This window comes from Chelonia mydas, chromosome 24 (assembly GCF_015237465.2).
Source record: "Chelonia mydas isolate rCheMyd1 chromosome 24, rCheMyd1.pri.v2, whole genome shotgun sequence".
NCBI classification, from domain to species: domain Eukaryota; kingdom Metazoa; phylum Chordata; order Testudines; family Cheloniidae; genus Chelonia; species Chelonia mydas.
In genome coordinates this window covers 3494767-3500805 of record NC_051264.2, presented here as the reverse complement: position 1 = coordinate 3500805, position 6039 = coordinate 3494767, and positions in this window count along the sequence as shown.

Sequence of the window (6039 nt, the reverse complement as noted above, 5' to 3'; positions counted from 1 at the left end):
AGAGGTGTCACACTGATAGCTCACCCAACCGAGCTAAACAGTAAAGCTGGTTGGGAAGTGCTTTGGATGGAAAATGCTGATTCGTTGACAACAAAACCTTTTGTGGAAACATCTTGGTTTTCATCAGAAGGCTTCGCAGGTGCAGGGTGGGATTTCTGGTCAAAAGGAGAGACAGCAAGGCCCCAGGTCTGTCGATAGTCTGGGGGCGGGGGAGGGCACTCACCTGGATGTGGAAAACCCAGGTTGAAGTCCCCACTCCAAATCAAAGCACAGCAGGGCCTTGATCCTTCATCTTCCACCGAGCCGGTCAGAGCCTTCATCACTAGTCTATGCTGTAGCTAACTTTTTGCAAAGCGGAATTCTCGTTTTCCGGCCAGCCCTATTAAGTGGACTGATTCCCTAGAGCAGTGGTTCTCAACCCGTGACCCAGGGCTGCTTGCAGCCCAATCAGCACCCAGCTGCAGCCCATTTGACATCCTCAGGGTCATACAGGGTAGTGTATATATATGGTGTGGATGCGGCCCACATAACACAGAGAGCTGCCTTTGTGGCCCATAATGGCAAATAGGTTGAGAACCACTGCACTAGGGCAATCCCGCTGGGTCCTTCTTTTGCTGCCTATAAATAGAAGCAGACAATACATAGCCCGATCTATGGATTGTGTACTAATTATATCGATAACAGCAAATTCTTAAGTAATCGCTCTGAGGATTTTATTTTATTAAATCAGGCCCAGTTTTATTAAAATTACTGTTCCCTTGGGAACCCTGCTGTGTACAATTGTGACACTCACGCTTTAGGAACCCTTCAGTGTTTGTGATAACTCACTGATACATTTAGCAAAGTCACAAACACTCAAATCCTGCAAGGTAGGTAGAGACAATACCGAATGTCCATCAGAACATCCATAAACTTGCACCATCCCTTGCAGACCAACCTGAAATGTTAGCTATTGTCTTCCTCCTCACCTTCCCCCTCATCACCAGTGGCCAGCATCCGGGCACCTCCCCAGGGCTACATCTCTGTCCTCCTGCCCACAGGCTGGGATACAACTTTTATTATACGTTATGCTGATGCCACTCTGTCTAATGCCTATTCAGTAGGGGTTTCTCCCCTCTTCCTTCCTTCCTCTCCCCTCCCCTACTAATGTTGGGGTGTCCTTCTCCTACAGGTTAGTGTATTAATGAGCTCACCTTTTCGTCAATTTGTTCCTCCCTCACACATTCTATTCCCAGGTTTCAGAGTAGCAGCCGTGTTAGTCTGTATCCGCAAAAAGAAAAGGAGTACTTGTGGCACCTTAGAGACTAACCAATATATTTGAGCATAAGCTTTTGTGAGTTACAGCTCACTTCATCGGATGCATACTGTGGAAAATACAGAAGATGTTTTTATACACACAGACCATGAAAAAATGGGTGTTTATCACTACAAAAGGTTTTCTCTCCCCCCAACCCACTCTCCTGCTGGTAATAGCTTATCTAAAGTGATCACTCTCCTTACAATGTGTATGATAATCGAGGTGTATGATAAACACCCATTTTTGCATGGTCTGTGTGTATATAAATCTCCTCACTGTATTTTCCACTTTATGCATCCGATGAAGTGAGCTGTAACTCACGAAAGCTTATGCTCAAATAAATTGGTTAGTCTCTAAGGTGCCACAAGTCCTCTTTTTCTTTATTCTGTTCCCAGTTCTCCAAAACTTAGGGGTGACTGTTGGGCCATTTATCTGTGCCAAAGTTCATAGGCTGCAAGCCTTGGGCTAACTGCTGAAGCCAGTGTCTGACAGGAGACAGGCCTGTAGGGTCGTTGCATTACTGCTGAATAAAATAAATGCTAACGCTAGCTCTATGGGCTACAGACAGAAGTTGAAGTCCTATTGCAACCTGGCCTTGAGGCTGATTCTTGTCTTACTGTGAGGGTTTCAGCTTGAAATTTCAGCTCTTTGTGTTTCTAACAAGCGGAAATAGTTGAAGGCAACTGCTCAAATTCCACAGACTTGGGCATCCGTCAGCACTTTCGGCTCCAGGCGAAGCTGTCACGTTACCGTAACGTGCGTTAATAGGCTGGTTTGCACGTGGAGACAATCTGCAGTGCGTGCCATTAAGGCTGATGCACTGGTTTGCTACATAGCAGTAAAGTTGCTCTCATGTCTTTGCGCATTTCCATCATCAAAATATAATAAGGTACGTGGTAGGTGTTCGCTCTCCAGTCAGTTTCACAAGCTGGGGCTCTCTCTCTCAGCTTGTGGATTTCTGACTGCGGGTATCGATCTGACCGCGTGCGCGATGTGAAGACAACAATGTCGCCTGGGTAATGGTTAGTTCATAATAGCGTCTCTTCAGTGTTAACACCAGATCTTCCCAGTAACGGATGTGAACCACTCGGGGCTGAAAGTGGGTCCGTTCTCAGCAGGCATTGCAGATTCCCCGTCGTTTAATTCGCTGCCAGTTCGCCGCTCCAGCCAGGTTCTAACTCCAAAGTGACCACTCTCCCTACAATGTGCATGCAATGTGGATAAGCTATTACCAGCAGGAGAGTGAGTTTGTGTGTGTGTGTTTTTTGAGAAAGGGGGGGGGGGTGAGAAAACCTGTATTTGTGCTGGAAATGGCCCACCTTGATTTTCATGCACGTTGTAAGGAGAGTGGTCACTTTGGATGGGCTATTACCAGCAGGAGAGTGAGTTCGTGTGGGGGGGGGGACGGAGGGTGAGAAAACCTGGATTTGTGCTGGAAATGGCCCAACTTGATGATGACTTTAGATAAGCTATTACCAGCAGGAGAGTGGGGTGGGAGGAGGTATTGTTTCATGGTCTCTGTGTATATAATGTCTTCTGCAGTTTCCACAGTATGCATCCGATGAAGTGAGCTGTAGCTCACGAAAGCTCATGCTCAAATAAATTGGTTAGTCTCTAAGGTGCCACAAGTCCTCCTTTTCTTTTTGCGAATACAGACTAACACGGCTGTTACTCTGAAAGCTAAACAGAGCTCCTCTTCGGGTAATAAACGATATTAGCTCCCCTTGTCGCTCTGTTTACTACTTTGACACTTCTGGGCCGTGCTGCTGAGAGCAAGGAGCTGGATATTACTGGACTTGTGGACTGCTCTGTGGGTGATGCACAAAGTCCCAGAGTTCAGGCAAGCAGGAAAGAGAGCAAAGCCTGGGCTTAATTTTAGGCATATGCTTTCAAATTGTCGATGGAGCTTAATCACATGCTTAGAGTTAAGCGTATGCATAAGTGCTTTCCTGAATCGGGCTCTACGTTGCAATTACTGAGCCAATCAGCTACTGCCCTGTGCTACCACTGAGGGCATGATCATCTGCAAGAGCAGATGGTGGGTAAAACCTTATGGCTGCTGATGCTGTGAAAGAGGGCAGGCTGAGGTTATCAGCCCGGCATTTCCTAAACTGCCTCTCCCATCTCACTTGTGAGCTGATCGCATCCGAAGCAGAGCGGCTGACTCACAAGCACGCAGGCCCTGCGATGCCACTCGTAGGGTCACTTGAGCAGAGCCGTGCTGCAGCTGGTCGGTCGGCCCACTCAGCTGGGTAGCCAAGGCGCTGCTAAGGGGGCAGATCTCAGCCGATGTGAATCAGCGTATCTGCACTGATTCCAACACAGCGCTGTTGGTTCACCCACGCAAGATGTGGCCTGTTTACACCTGTACCAGTGACGTGATGTGCAATGGAGAAATGTCCCCAGATTGGTTATTTGTAGCCAGAGCTTAATTTGTAATGGAAGAGGTGCCGGGGCTCAAGCAATTTCATAACTGATGTGGCAAGCCCCCAGGTGCTGGGGCTGTGACCTGCCCAGCCCACAGGTGCCAGGGCTATGACCTGCCCAGCCCTGGCACTAATTAAGCACTGTTTAAAGCAGCTATATAGGATAAATGTTTGACCCTGGGGCCTGAAGTTTGACGCTGGGGTCTCATTTTCACCAAGGCCCCTTTATACCACTGGTGTAAATGGTGGATTCTATGTAACCTGAAGTCTTTAAACTATGATTTGAGGAGTTCAGTGATTCAGCCAGAGGTGATGGGAGTGGGTGGGTGGGGCTCTGTGGCCTGTGATGTGCAGGTCAAACTAGAATCATGATGGCTTCTTCTGACTTTAAAGTCTATGACTCGGCCCGGCTGGGGAGGGCCGCGTTACAAGAGATGTGACTCCGTACAATGGCAGGCTGCAAGGCATTGTCTTGCAAGGACCAAATATTTGGGGGTTCCTCTGCACAGCTCAATGCCTCCAGCCCAGCCCAGTCTCTATGGAGAGTGACACCGCCCCTGGGATTCTGCCCAACGAAGGGGCAGGTTAGCCGTGCTCCTTTGCATGGGGCTGCAGCCATTCCCGGCACAAAGGCAGCCAGCGTGCTACAGTATCCCGGCTGCAGGGGTGAAAGTAGGCTAGTACGGGCCAGCACAGTGTACCGCGAAGAAGCTGGTACCGGCCCTTATGCAGCCGAGGTGAAAGCGCTGCCACAATAGCGCTTTAACATCGCTGCCCCTTTTGCCCCCCCCCCCCATTGGTGACTGCAGATGGGGGGAGGGCAAAAGGGGCAGCTGTGCCGGGGCCGGTGGTTTAAAAAGGCCCAGGGCTCCCGGCTGCTGCCACTGCGGCAGCGGCCAGAGCCCCGGGGGGCGCAGGCCAGGCAGCGTGTGCCCCCGGACCAGTCAGTGTTTAATATCACTTTCATCCCTGCCCAGCTGAAGGAGATTCTGACTTGCAGCTGCCTGGACTCCGAGCCTTTCATTGGCCTCACGGGCTTGCTAGCCTGTGGAGGGAGAGAACTTTGCTCCCTTCTATCCAGGGGGTGACGCTGGGGATTTCGAGGCCGGCTGCGCTCGCTCTGTGGCTAACAGTCCAGTACAAAAGGACCACAAATGAACAAACAGAGACGTCGGCGGGAGAAGTTGCTGGTGATGAGATGCAACAGAGAGGGGCTCCCACATCCCCGCCCTGCAGGGAGGGGGCTGCAAAGAAATCACTAGCTAGGCTGGGAGGCTTGTGGGTTGCAGGGGAGTGAATGGCGACTGAAAAAGAAATGGCCAGAGATGCGGCTGGTGTCAACTGCTGGAGTTCTGTTGACGTCAATGGAGCTATGCCGGGCTGTACTAGCCGGGTATATGGCCTGTTGACTGCAGTTGAGCTCCGTTCTTCGTTTATGCTAGTTTGAAGAGCTGGGCCATAAAACAAAACCACTGAAATGATTGCACTTCTCAGCTGAGACATAAAAGGGCTTTTGTCAAGAGTGGGGATCTGAAGCCAGGAGTCTGGTCGTTCTCGTGATTACAGTATGTACGCTCTTGTGGGGAACTTTCCTGGCTTCTGCACTACCCCGGTGAAGTGGGCTAGCGAAAGGATCTGAGTCCTCGCTCCCACTTCCTTTACCCAGTGGCCTCCCTGCCCTTGAGGACTCCCCTTCCACTCTCCTGTCTGGCAGAGTCCTCGTAACCCCAACAAGGCTGGGCCCAGGATTCCTGGGGGGCTCGACCCCAACCCTGCTGTGGTCACCTAGAACAGGGGCTAGGGTGTCCCCACTCCGGGGTACTCTCCCTGCCCTGGGCACTTCTCTGACCCACTGACCATTACGTACAAGTTAAAGCAAATGCAACTTATTTAATCAACAATTAATTTTAAAAAGAATAGGGAAAAATGGGAAAGGTGAAAGGAAACACATCAGCCCGCTCTGTGGCAGGGAACATCACAAACAGTGTCTCTGGAACGTCCGGGCAGTTCACAGTCTGTTCCTTGTAAGTCCCAGGCCCCTTCTCCGGCCCTGGCTGTGCTGCAGGGATGCTGTGGGTTGGACGCTTGCTCTGATGGTGGCCACAGGCTCTAAGTGGCAGGACCCTTCTTCCCAGCGACACCCCCGCCCTGTCGGGGTTACGATCCAAGCCTGGCCTGCAGAGCCTCTTGGCTGAGGCGTCTCCCTGTGCTGGGCCCGCTGCCCAGGGTCCCCCTCAGTTTCCCCAGCTGCTCACCACACCCAGCTCCGGACTGCGCCAGCCCCAGCTCCACCACTCTGTCTCTGCTGCCCTGCCT